The sequence below is a fragment of the Arctopsyche grandis genome, chromosome 6 (assembly GCF_051622035.1).
Source record: "Arctopsyche grandis isolate Sample6627 chromosome 6, ASM5162203v2, whole genome shotgun sequence".
NCBI classification, from domain to species: domain Eukaryota; kingdom Metazoa; phylum Arthropoda; class Insecta; order Trichoptera; family Hydropsychidae; genus Arctopsyche; species Arctopsyche grandis.
The window spans coordinates 31,291,072-31,306,263 of NC_135360.1; the positions used below are offsets into that span (position 1 = coordinate 31,291,072).

A 15,192-nucleotide genomic window follows, 5' to 3' on the forward strand; every position below is an offset into this window, starting at 1 on the left:
TAATATTTAAAATAAAAAGGCGAAATGAAGAATTGGATTTGGCGTGATGTTCGTGACCATTAGCTCAATTTAGACCTATATTCAGGCTATTTGGGGTGATCGGTTCGAGTCGCGACAAAGTCGTCTCGTCGAAAAATGAATTTATCGATTTTTATCGATTCATTCATTATGTTCGGCGAGAGTTAGGACACACACACACACACCCACACACACACACACACACACACACAGATTACTGTCTTTATATATATGATGATGATAAATAATATTTTAACATTCATTAGCAGCATAATAGACTAGTAGTTAGCATATAATGATTTGAACGCAGTGGTCACGGGTCAAATCCCACTGGTTTCTGCTGGCCAGACCTTGGATTTGTGACTCCAGGTCGATCGTTTCCTTTTGTCAATTTATCTGATTTTCATTGAAACGGTTCCAAAAAATTGACAACCTTACCCATTTTCTCGCAAATCTCGATTTTTAAGCAATCTCGAATTTCGCTGAATTGTTTAATATGCTGCAAATTTAAAAATTTGACCATAGATGTCTCTGTGGAAGTTACTAGATATGTATTTACATACTTTGTATAATACTTATAATGCTTGTAAATTAAATGTACAATTTTTATGCCCAGGAAGGCGCATTGGGGTAACATGTTATGCCTTCCTGGTATAAATTAAAAATGTATAAATAAATATTCACCTATTAATGAAGTAAAAATATATATGAGAGATAATGAGAACCCATAATGCAAACTTTATAAGATAAAGTTATAGGCGTTTAAACAATTAAAATCTGACAAAACGAGTAGGAGGGGGGGGGGGGGTGGAAGTCAAACAAACAAGGCTACTGGCTATTGGCAAGAGTTAGCTGTCACCAAAATTTTTGGATTCTAAAACGTGTTTATTACGATTATGTTTCACCGAATTGAAATCTCTATCTGGGGCCAAATCTCGCAAAATGGCAAAGTTTCAAAGCAATCGGAAGAATGTAATTATTATTTTGAATAAAAATACCAATAATTTTATTTTATTACCGCCATCTATGTTTAAAACTAAAAACTGGATGAACGTCAGGCACTTTTCAGAAATTCAAATTTCAAACGCGTCTAAAACGATTTTTTTTCTCCATCGTAATGGCGGATGATACATTTACTTATATTGATGACCAAAATGAGCAATATGGCAAAGTATGAAAACGATCAGATAAGAGGCAAATTTTTTCCTGAATTGTAATCGTAAGTGAAGCTAAAAGGAGGTATGTAAAATGTTCTTCAGACCGAATGGCAAAGTGAAACTAATAAAAAAATCAAGTCATATTGTTTACTGTAGAACACAGTGTATAATTATTATTAATAATCTCAACTAATTCAAATACGTGCATACAAATTAAACAATTCAAAAAATTGAAAAACACAAATTGCGAAACTTGCGAAGGTTCGCAAGGTCTAGCAAAAACCCGCCCTGTATAAACCAAACACACACACACAGAGAGCAAGCAGTGAGTATAGCAGTATCCATAGCCGGTATTAACAATGTGTGCTAAAGTGAACTATTAGATTATCTGGTATCTAAGTTGAAGGGCGTGGTTGAGAAGCCTCTAGAAACCAACGTTTACACCCCGGTTTATGTTGGCTGTGCTAATTCAACCCCTCTTTGTTTGCCCGTAGAGCCTCCCCTGTACGCCGCTAACCCACATAGCCCATATAATGATTTTCTCCTCGTACACTCTAAATTCATATTAACCTCTCGCGATATTAAACGAAATAATTCCTATGTGTGTGTGTGCGAATTTGCACGCTCTGCGATACATTCATGAGTATGTTTGTTTAATATGAAGGTGCGCAAATTTCGGTCAAGGCTGTTGTTGGAAATTTTTTGGCGTGACCGAAGCTCGACTTTTCCCGTTAAATATTGTAGTGAGCTTTTTAATATACGCATTGGACGCGTGGAAAATCGATCGTTTCGTTTTTGTATCATCCAATGTCGTAAATATTGAATACTGTGTAATGTTTTCCATTTGACAATATTTCACATACATACACCGCGACTTAAACTAAGTTGAGTTAATAATGAAGTTAATTGAAGTTCTTGTTTTCAAACTACCTATACATACATACGTACATATGTACATATACATATATATCAGAGTTGCAATTATTTTTCAAAACCACACGATGAAATGTCAACGGAAAAATATATACAAGAAATTAAAAGCAAAAGAAAATCAGTAAATTATTCATTTATACATACACATATAAAAGTTAATAACAACAATGAAAAATAAATAAAAACAAAGAAGCAAAGCATTTAATAATTGAATTAATTGAAAATCAAAGCAACAGTACTGTGGGATTTAAAGGGCTTGCATAGTCTAAAATTGAAACCCAGATTTCTACATATTTGATTTTTTTAAATGCTTTTTAATTATAACTATATTATGTTCGCAATACATCTTATACCTATTTTAATAGCTACTGATCTACTGATGATTTTCTATTTTATAATTTTAATTTAATTTTGTTAGTAATCATAGTATTATATTATTCTAATGTTAATGTACAGCATAATAGGAAAAAGAGCTCAAAAACCTATTTACAATTCTTATAAATACTCATAATACATCTAATACATCATATTAATTAAAGACTCTCTAAAGTTGACGATCCAAAGCAGATTGTGTTTAGGTAATCTGTGTGTTATACCTGAAGGGTATAGACATTTTTTTGTAATCACCGAGACTCTTCACAAGTGTGTTAGTATGGCTATTAGTGATTCTGTCATAGAATCTACCGGTTAGTTTGTTAGTAATGTCTGTAACAAACGGAATATTATACATATATGGCATGCATTTATTTCAAGTTAGTATATATGGGTGTATTATAAATTACTTTTAGGGATTTGTTTTGTTTTATTTGGAGCTTGGAAAAGTTAGTATTCGAGGCGTTATTCCATATACATAGGTGAAGCATATTTCCTACATACATACATACATTATTAAATAAATATGAAAACTGTATATGCATTATTAAATCAATATGAAAACTGAAAGATGGAAATGTCACAAACATAGATACATTACTGCACCCATAAACATATATACATACATACATATAAGTGTATGTATATGTATTATTTAAACAGTTTAAAAAGCATTCCCCCTGTTAGAGGATACATAGTTCAGGACGTCCTCATCTCAAACTTGAACACTATTTGCACGAGACGTTATTCACTGTGTTTACGAAAAATAAAACGCGAAAAACCCGAGTGGGAAACGCGACTCCTCGAACTGCACATAGGCTATTGCAGATTTCCCGCGCAATCTGGAAAATCGCCAAAGAAATTTCCCTACCCTCGCCCCCTCCCGTCTGCCATACATGCAATTCGTCCTGGTACGTTCTCGAACACACAAAAATAATAATGGTGCACATATCCTGAATTTCGCGTGATATATATCCGTAATTCACACTTTTTTACGAGCGATCTGTGCGACTGAAAAATGCATTTGCATGCACAATAACCCCGCCCCACCCCACCCTACCCCCAACCGGTCCGTCCCGTTGAGAGCTATTGCATTAAAGCCTTCGGATGATATTTGCATGCGTGCAAAATAGCTTTTGACGTTAAATTGCGAGCTTTCTCGCACATATTATAAACACAAACGCTAGCGAAAGCTCTCAAGATTTATACCTAGTGTTTTTTGTATTATTAAATTATGGCTTTCTAAAAAAAACCCAAATACACCTCTGACTAATGTGACCTACGCACGATTGTAATACACATGAATATTCATGTCGCATTTTTAAAATATATGTATTAAGGTATTTCATATATAATACAAGTCTTAACTTTGATATTTAAAATTCATATCAAACTCTCAAAGCATTGTGTGAGTTTTTTTTTGTGATTTAAATTTAAAATATCTTACATGGAAACTGTATTGTAAGATAAACATAAACATAAATTTAGCCAGCAGCATAGCTCGGCCGTTAAGCTTCTGCCTGCACCGAGAGGCGCCGGGTTCGATCCCATGAGCTGACCTCGATTGAAAAGAATTTTTCCGAGTATATCTGTAGTGCTGTTGGTCAGACTTGGATATTTGTGACTCCAGGTCGATCGTTTCCTATCAGAGTTTGCCAATTTTTCTAATTTCATTTTTGAAACGGTTCCCGGTTTAATTGGCTAAAATCCTTCTTACCTACTATGTCACCACAATTTGAGTGTGATTAATGTACAATAAAATTTATATACAATTCATAGATGTCTCGTTAATTTGCGAGTTTTTAGTGTCTCGTAATTCAGCGATTTGTGTAATAAAAATGCTGCATTGTTTGTAATTGGCCAGGAAGGCACTTTGGGGTTTACCTGTAAGACCTAATAAAATAAATAAAAATAAATAAATAAATAATAAAATCCTTTTAAACACATTAAGAAGATAGGAATCGATATATGTACATACTACATAATATATGTAGTTATATGAGCCGTTATATTAGAAAGTGGCAGAAGTCCAGTGTTCAGTTCCAGAAACACTATTTCTGTTTGACTTAATTCTCAAATTGTTATCACTTATTTTAATTCGATTTGTCCAGAGTCCAGGAAAAGCAAAATATACATATTACAGGCCACTAGTATTTCTAAACATTGTTAAACGCAAAACATTATATTTAATGTTTTGCAAGATAATTCTTGAAATCAATAAAATTGGACTAATGCCACTTTCAATTATAACGGCTCATTTCTATGTACATATATGTATTTTTTTTTATTCAATCTGATTTGTATTCTTAATAGGATGCATTTATGAAAATGTTTGAATAGAAACATATAATTCTATGAATAATTCTCCGAAGAAAAGTTTAGCGTTCAATCAATTTTGTGGTTTAAAAGGGAAAAATCCAAAGAAAAAGTAATAAAAAGAGGACATACATATGAATATATAGGGAGAGGTACCACTTCCTGTCATCTAAAAATTTTGAAAAAGAAATACGAGCATAACTTAACTAAGCACTTAATTAACTAATATAAAGTTCGAGTAGGATTTGCTTAACGGCAATTGAACCATCTCCAAAACCACACACTAGCTTTCTAGAAATCATTAAATCAGAAATCAATACTAAATAGGAATCAGTCAAAAAATGCAATACTTTAATATATAATAAAGTAAAAAGTGTCAGAATAAAAAAATATGACGTGCTAAAATATTACATACATACCATTGGCGTGCCATCCATGGATGCTGTGGATGCTGCGCATCCCTTAAAATTTACGTCAAAAATATTTTCATACCGTTTGTTTTCTGAATTTATTAGTTTTATTTTTCTTTCATTTATTTTTGATTACATGATTATGATATGTATATACGATCTTTTGTCTCATCCAAAATTGACATAAGCGAGCATCCCCGTTGAAAGGCCGTAGCCATCTGTGCGACCGGTGCTTGTTCTATCCCATCAAGCTTCTATTACCATGGATGCTGAAACTGTCTACAAATCTTTTGCGCATGCGCACAAGTGAGCTGTCACTCTTGCGTATGCACATGAGTGAGACGACTTTACAGTCGTCTCGGTCGCGCGACATTTGCTCTGGAAGCAAAATCTCTTTTTGCGTATGTATGGACTTGATTCGCTTTTTATGTATGAACTTTCACTTGATTCGTACGTTACGTCCTAAGTTATTTACTATATTATTACAATTGTTTAATAAAAAAATGTACTAAAAAGGACATTTGCTTCTCTGCCATATAATGAAAAATAGATTATTGTTAAGAGCCCAAAACCCACACCAATATTGAATATTCATTCAAAAACGAAAACATATCAAATACATTTTAATAAATATACATAAATATGACAATGTTTGGAAGGATAAAATAAAATTAAAAAAATAAACTGATCGTGTTTCGGACAGCATCCTCTGGTTGAAAATTCACCGCAAGCCACTGATAAATACATACATAATTGATTATATAATATAAAACGTATTATTTCATCACAAACGGGTATAATAATTAATTTGCATACATTTCGAATAAATACAGATTCAAATATATACACACATACATATATAATGCATACTGTGTGATTGTACGAATATCGTATTCTCTGTGTAGTTGTCGACACTTTAGAAGTTTCATACGATACCTATGTAAATATATAATATTAAAACACAGACATTTTTATGTGTCTGTAAATTTTTGAACACTAACAGCATGAATTATTAACCGACTGTACGTACAATCGACCAGCAGAATAAATACGTACAAAACGAAACCGACAAGGCTTTCGCTCTCAAAGTAATGTACATATTATACATACATATGTTGTACATACGTACATACGTACATGTGCTATCGTATAGTTGGCGTACGGAAAATTTTCAATTAACGTTTTTTTCCCTTGAAAAAATAGCTTAAAACAATCTTAAAGATCGTCTGGCGATGACGCGTTCTCTATTATTATGTCTACACATACGACACAAAGCGTGTTATGCTATCTTACAATATAAGGTAAAATCCACATTACGGACGCCAATCATCATCGATCGATGATTCACCGGTGTTTATATTAGTGTACGTATATGCATTTTATGAAAATGAATTTCCCTATTTATTCAAGCGAGAAAATAAACAGTAATTATCGAATATATTTCCTTATGCTGTCAAGTTTACATTGTCAAGTGCAAATTTGGGTGTGAACGACAAATAAAAGCCGTGTTTATTAGATATCGACAATCAATCGAGATCTGACAAATTGTATGCTCATATGAATATGTACATATGTACGTGTCACAGATTCAATTGAGGAAAAATTTTTGATAGAAAATATGTATACATTCTACATAATTTTAAGTACATACATATATATATATTTACAATATTTAACAACAAATTAACCAAGAGATTGTATTTTTTGATTCTTTAAATGCTATTTATTATTACTAAATTATGTTCACAATACATCTTATATATATTTCAATAGCTACTGATCTACTGATCATTTTCTATTTTACAATTTTAATTTTATTTTATTATTAATAATAGTATTATATTATTCTAATGTTAATGTACATACAGTATAATAGGAAAAAGAGCTCAAAAATCTATTAAGAATTCTTATAAATGCTCATAATACATCTAAATACATAATATTAATAAGAGATTCTATGACACATTCACCAATAACCACACATACAAATTATTGAAAAGTCTTAGTTATTATTTACCAGATGTTGTTAGCCATTTACATATAAACTTAGATCATCAAAATAAAATGTATGTGTGTACAAGTTGGGTGCCGTGACTTTCAAAACAGTTGATATGGACAAAAATATATACATACATATATGAAGAATAATTATCAGAATTATCAGACAGAATAATTACTGTCTTGAAATGATGAGTATAATTTTTACAAGGTTTATATTAGTTTCACTTCCTTTGTTTGTATGGAAAAACTTCCTAAACTCTTCCGATAGCTTTGAAACTTTGCCATTTTGCGAGGTTTGGCCCCCGATAGAGATTTCAATTGTATACGCTTAGTCGATAATGAAATATAATCGTCATGAACAAGTTTGAAAATTCAAAAACTGTGGAGATGATGACAGCCGCTATCTACCCACTCGTATAAACGCCTATGACTTTATCCGTTTCACACTATATATTATTAAATTCGCATTATAGGCTCTCATTATCTCATATTTTACTAATCTAATATATAATTTCGAAAGAGACTTTGTATGTACAGTATGTACATAAGTATTGTTGGTTGGGAATATGACGACGATTCGATTTTTTTTTCGATTCAAATAAATTTAACGAAAAAACAAACTACTGCGCGAAGCCGGGTAAAACAACTAATAGATTATATAATGAATGATATAATGTTTATATTATTAATTTTTGTGCTACTAAAAATATCCCAAGTAGCCTGCCTTTCTCACTAACATCTTTTTTTTCTTCAAAACTTAATCTTCTATCTAAAAAAATAGTTCAGAATTTATTTATTTATTAATAGTTTTGGACCATTGTGGCATTACAGGAAGAACCTAATGCACCACAATGGCATGCATTTAACAAAGATATAAATACAAGTAAAATTAGTAAAAACCAGAAAAATTAGAAAGCAGAAAACATGGTAAAATAAAATAATAATAAAAAAGTAACAAAAGGAAAATAATAATACAATTAAAATAGTACATAAAAATGTACAAAGGAGAAAGAAAAGTAAAATTAATCAAACAAAATATGAATAAAAAATAAAATCACAGCGAGGCCCAAATGGAAGAGAGTAGATTAAGATTCCACTCATACATCACATTCAAATTAAGAAAGTAATGATGAGCGCAAGTTACCAGATAAATATGTTAAAATAACATCCGATAATCTACGCTCCCCAAGGTGGAATATATCACATTCAGGGACGGCAGCAACGATTTAATTGATAAGTCGAATAGCTCTAGGTATAGGAGCCATTCGAAAAAGAACTGTGTGAGCAGAAGGTACAACCATTAAATTATGATATCTACCACGCACATAATTATTAGGTACATAAAGTCCCAATTGTTTCAGCAACAACGGGCATGACGTATTACCACGCAGTAGCTGGAGAACGAAACGAATTAACGAGAAGTTTCTCCGAAGTTCAAGGGAATTATACCCAAGCATGCCCAAAAGGAAAGGAGTAGGATAGAGATATGGGTAATATCCAAACTCTTTCTTATATAGAAAACGAAGAAATGCTTTTTGCACTTTTTCGATAATAAGAGAGTAATTTGCTTCATGCGGATTCCACACAATCGCATTATACTCTAGCTTACTTCTAACAAGCGAGTTTAAAAGCAAGCGAGAAGACATGGTGATGTTTGAGAGACACAAATCAGAATATTTTTGGTGAAAATTCCATGCATGCTTGAGAAGAAGATTAAATTAATAAATATTTTGTCTTCGATGGCTCGCCTATATAATAACAATTCGCCAGTACCGCGAAGGGAACAGAATTGAGTCGGTGAGTCCGAGCAAGCAAACGACGCGCCGGACAATACCAGAACAATCCACTACCACTACCACTACCTCAATTAGGGTCGATTCCGGTTTCTGAACTTCGCTAATCCGAGTGAAAAATATCAATACGGACAGCCATTTCAATTTATTGTAATTTAATTGTGGATATTTATATTTTTAGTTAATAAACGGCACGCCACTGTTATGTAGGTATGTACTTTAAGTCACATCTCTTCATTCTGGTATAAAAATCACAATGACATGGGTCGCAACTTTAAGGAAACTTCATTTGGATATTGAATTTACCGTAGTAGCTGGCAAAAATTTCAATATCCTACATCCTGCTTACGTACGTGCAATTAATATGTAAGCAGGATGCAGGATGTGCCCTACTGGCGGCTGTACGAGCAAGATGCAGGATATACAAGTCATGTGTAGAAACATATTTTACGTCTGGATAGTTAGAGATGAGTCGTTTCAAAGCCTGGAAAAACACGTCTAGATAATAGCAATTGCTATTTTTCATCCATCTGTTATAAACAAATCATCCTATCCTTAATCGGCTAGCCAAACAAAGCTCGGTTTTTCCAATATTGTGCCTCGAGCACTAACATAAAACAGAATAAATATTATAAAGTTTTCATTTCAAATTTATAATATAAATATTTGTTTTGTCAGTAGTTAATATAAAACAGAATAATAATAAATGCGTAAAATAAATAATAAAATAGAAAGACTAAAAAAAATTACAATATTTTTCGGAAGATATCCTCTTTGAAAGAAGCTGTGCGTAAAATCTTTGTTTATTTTTTCCTACGAAAATAATAATCTCAAAGTTTTCAACATTTGTAAATAATTCTTCAATTAACTTTCATAACCTCGGGTGTTCGCAAGTGAATACAAAAAATGTTTCTAATTTGTTAAAATCATTGAATAATACTAGTAACAGATGCTTAGCACGAACGAATCGAGAGAAGTGGGGCCGGAGGGGGAGGACGGGGTATGGTGGGGGGGGGGGGGGTAGACGATGTGGAATTTCCATGGAAACGCAAAAGGAAAATGCGGAAATCGCGACTCGGGAAAACTTCATACGCTGACGGTATTTTCCGTCGGAAAATTCGTTTGATCGCAAGACGGCCTAGCAGATCAAATTTATATTGGAAAAGCGAATTTCATAAGCATTGAACGCGTTTCGGCGGCAATGCGCGAAATGAAAACACGCGGTAAACAAATCAAAGCTTAAAAAATTCTAATTATTTACCTATATTATGCACGTAAAAGACGACGACCAGACTTTATGTATATAATATTAAACGAAAAACGGCAGCCAGTGGCGTCTCAGATATCGCCCGAGCACACTGGTGACATTGTATTATATTTGAGAAACAATGAATATACAAAAGCGTGTATATTATGTACATATGTATGTATATTATATAAAAGGGTGTGGAAGGACACGGACGTAAAACAAGTGGGTCACGGGCTTTCAAAGTAGACTGTCCTTAACGTGTGGAAAATGCGATGAAAATGAGATGACTTTTGCTCTCACCTTTAATCCACACACACTATTAATTCATTTATACGAATGAAGAGAATGTGTAAATTGTGTATATGTAGGAATATAAACATGGCAAAAAATATAGAAAATTTGCATAGGTTCATTTTTCACAAAGTCTTTAGTAGTTTCACTTCGTTCGTTAGTATGGACAACCTTCCGTCGCTCTTCCAAACGCTTTAAAACTATAGAAATATAATCTTAATAAACACGTTTAAGAATTCAAAGAGTTTGAAGACGATAAACTGACTAACTAGAAGACCTAAATAACCTAACCTAACCCTTTTCCAATAGCCAGTAGCCTTGTCTGTTTGATTTTCCACCCCCTACTCCTTTTGTCAGAATTTAATTGTTTAAACGTATATAACTTTAACTTTTTCCACACTATATCATATAAAATTTGCATTATAGGCTTTCACTATCTCTCATATATTTTTACTTCACTAATAGATTACATAATGAATGATAAAAATATGTTTTTATAAAATTGAAATGGCCGATGCGGTGTTCGCTCTTCGGCCAAGGCGTTCTCACTGTTTATTTCGATATCATCTATCTTTGTTTTTTCTATCAACTCTCTGATTTCGACTTTTCGGATTGATTTTGGACTGAGAGCGTCTATTTAGAACTACGATATCTTACGAACCTTTCATCATACTAGATTTTATAAGCCATTTTCATCCCACGTTATTTTTGCCGTCGAAGGTTGGAGCTGTCAAAACTTCGTTGTTGAAATAGAAAATAAAAAGTGTATAAAAAAATATTATCCACACCAGGCCCAGATATTAGTTTTAGTATTGTGTCATCGATTTCGTTAGACAGTCATCGACGAATACATACATAAATAGGTGCTACTTTAGTATGCGATCTATCGTAGCAACGACCTGTTTATTATAATTATTGTTTTTTCCTTCCACCCCATAATATTGTTAACCTAACCTAAGCTGACCCTTAAATAAATACATAGATGTTGGCTGCTAAGATTTGATTTATTTCATCAATATTTTCACAAAAAAAAAAAAACATATCTTAACACCTATTTATTTAAGGGTCAAGTTAGGGTTGGCCCTATTCATTCAAGTTAGTTTGTTAGGGTCGGTATTATTCAGTCTCACCGTCACACGCGAGAACTGAGACAGTGAGACCGCATATTAAAGTAAAAACGCGAAGGTAGATCGCATATTAAAGTAGATATGTGAAGGTAGACCGCATACTAAAGCCCATACATAACCTCAAATTTGTAAATCGATCTGTTTCTAGTTTCTGATTGCTGTGATCAGTTTCAATTTTCTCCAGCCAAGCATAAGCCAAGTTCAGATCTGAAAATCCCCTCTGGAGAAAGTCTGAAATGGCAGTCAGTAATAAAATATTTAGGAGTAACGTTTGATAAAATAATGAGATGGGCACCTCACATTGAGGCAGCGAAATGCAAGGCGATGCGGGGTATATCCTCAATATATCCAATATTTAATCGCCATAGTTCTTTATCAACGCTAAATAAAATAAAATTATATCGCGCGCTCATATTACCATTATTAACCTATGCTTCACCTGTATGGAATAACGCCTCGAATACTAACCTTTCCAAGCTCCAAGTAATACAAAATAAATCCCTAAAAATAATTTATAATACACCCATATATACTAACCTGAAAAAACTGCATGCCATATACAATATTCCGTTTGTTACAGACATTACCAACAAACTAACCAGTAGGTTCTATGACAGAATCACTAATAACCATACTAACACACTTGTGAAGAGTCTCGGTGATTACAACAAAATGTCTATACCCTTCAGGTATAAACACAGATTACCTAAACACAATCTGCTTTAGGTCATCGACTTTAGAGAGTCTTTAATTAATATTATGTATTAGATGTATTATGAACATTTATAAGGATTGTAAATAGGTTTTTGAGCTCTTTTTCCTATTATGCTTTAGATTAACATTAGAATGATATAATACTGTGATTACTAACCAAATTAAATTAAATTGTAAAATAGAAAATGATCAGTAGATCAGTAACTATTAAAATAGATATAAGATGTATTGTGAACATAATTTCGTAATAATAAAAAGCATTTAAAAAAAAAAAAAAAAAAAAAATTTCTCCACCATATATTTACATGCTAACTCAGAAATTAGTTGTAGTACTAAGTTAAATAACTGTAGTAAAAAAAAGAGTTTTCTAAAAACAAGGTTTTTAACTAAACATACACTTCATATATGTATGTAAGCCAAAGACTGGTACGATTACCGGCGACTGTGAAAAGATTAATTCGTATTTATACTAAACCATTTGACAGTAATGTTGACTACTTAGCAACGGTTAATTTGTGTTCGCCACGTGGATACGAGAGAGTTTCGGAACAACGTGTTTGCTTTGTGCGCGTGTCTTGTTCGCTAAACACGAGCAAACTCGCTCGGTCAACAAACCCCGATACATTCATTCAACGAATGGATATTCCGTCTGTACCGTCTCGGTCATACCAAAACCGAAAGATACATCATTTGCGGTCATAAAATTCCAATTAAAAACCAATATTAGTATGTACAGCTTAGTCCAAGATTGCCGATGCATCATGAATGACGTCATATGTATGAAATTTTCTGATCATTTTCTGTAAGGATACATACATATATACATGTATACAAAGCTACAGCATAGTGCACTGGTTGATCTATTGCACACCAGTAGAGAAGTTGTTGATTAAGGTCCCGGACAAATACGTTACTGACGAGATCTTGTGGTTATTAAAAAAACACAGATCGACTTTTCTGGCTTAGTTGTTGTGACGAGATGTAATAAGCTTCAACAAATTCGAGTTATTACACTGTTCACTTTTGACTTTTGATTTGAACTGGACGACTACTTAGAGAGATTTGAAAGCTGAAAAGTACTACAAATGAAAGATAAAATACCCGACTATAGATTTCAACATTCATTTTGAACAGGAAATTGACAGATTTTGAGACATCGACCGAACAACACCAAGATATAGAAAAATCGCGCGATTTAAAAAACACATATGTATATCTCCGAATCACGAGATAATCAACATTTTTTATTATCAGATTCGTGTTCACTGGGCATAGATCTATAAGAAAAGTCATATCTCGTCTATGAACCAAAAAAAAGTGGTCATTTGTCGAACAGTGTTATAGCGTCTCGAATTTGTTGAATCTCATAAAAATGCTACCTATGTATGTGCATAGTGTACTATTCGTGAATTCGCTGTGTATCAATTTTTTTTGTTTACTGTTCATAGATGTCTCTATTGAATTCTATGTACTCTTAGGGCGAAATCACACAGCGGTGAATGTGGCACGTGGTTTTTTTTTAGATAGTTTTTAGATATATATACGCTGAATAACTTGAGATTTTTAAGAGAAATCGGAAGGAAATGTCAATTTACAGGAACTCTTTCAATGAAAATTATAAAAATTGGCAAACTCTGAAAGGAAACTATCGACCTGGAGTCGCAAACCAAGGTCTGGCCAACAGTTACTAGTGGGAATCGAACCGTAATCCACTCGAAAGCATAATTTACTAACCACTAGTCTAGTCCACGCTGCTGGTTAAATATCAATTTAAAATATAAACATATGTGTACTGCCAAATCGAAATATATACAGTAAGCTTCGGCGATGTTGAAAGACGATTTAAATTGCGTATGTTTGTGTAAATATAAACAAAATATGCTTACAGGTAAATTACCTCCTGGAGTTAAATTTAATCTCTTACCTTCGCACCAACCTAAAAATTTAAATATAATATTTAAAATAAATATACACGGTTTATTAAATAAAGTAGCAAAACAATATAAAACAACGTGAAAATTTACCAAATGTTTGTAGTCTCCATAGCAATAGTTTAACGCGCCTTTGCCTATCATCTCCTTCAATATATATTTAAAAATATTCAACATTGTTAAACAAACACTGATATTTATTTTTAGCGCAAAGAAGAATTATATTAATTATTTTTGAAATTTAAATTCACTTCATACAAAAACAAATGAATTTATTTTTCACACGCGCAGGAAAATTTTCAACACAAATAAATAGTTAAAATCAAAATAAAAAAACACGCACTGAAATCACTTTGTATCACAATTCGTAGCTAATAGTTACTGATAATGTGCGATTGATGATTTATAAAATCTGAACAGAATAAGCGGATGCTACGAATTCTATGCTACCGATTCGCAGGAAATGATATCGAATAAAACTATAGTCGACACTTGAATTGCAATTTATTTTCTTGAAAATCTTCAGCTTCTTTCAGACACAATATCATTGTATTGTTTGATAATGAATTGAAACGTTAAATATTCGCGTACAACTTTTGCCTAGTGTGAGGCTCTATCGTTATTCGTTGACTGAAATTGAATAAAAGTAAACAACTGAATTACATTTATTAAATTCAAATGTAAATACATTGAAAAGTTGTTGTGTTGTTGGTGTAATATATTCAATTAAATCATAATAATTAAAGTATTACAAAGTATTCTATGAGGACAGATTACTTCTTAGTTACATATGTAACTACATAATATACATATATAATTCATTTAACTGAAGCCTCTGTCAGCTTACAAAACACTAATTATAATCGTGCTTGTTATTTTT

At 32.5% G+C, this 15,192-nt stretch overlaps 1 protein-coding gene across 1 annotated transcript in view; it reads right to left on the reverse strand.

The window, feature by feature from the left end:
* The window catches only part of LOC143912679 (zinc finger MYM-type protein 1-like), a 201,235-nt gene that overhangs the window by 117,478 nt on the left and 68,565 nt on the right, over window positions 1-15,192 (reverse strand). The gene's annotated exons all lie outside the window — the stretch shown is intronic.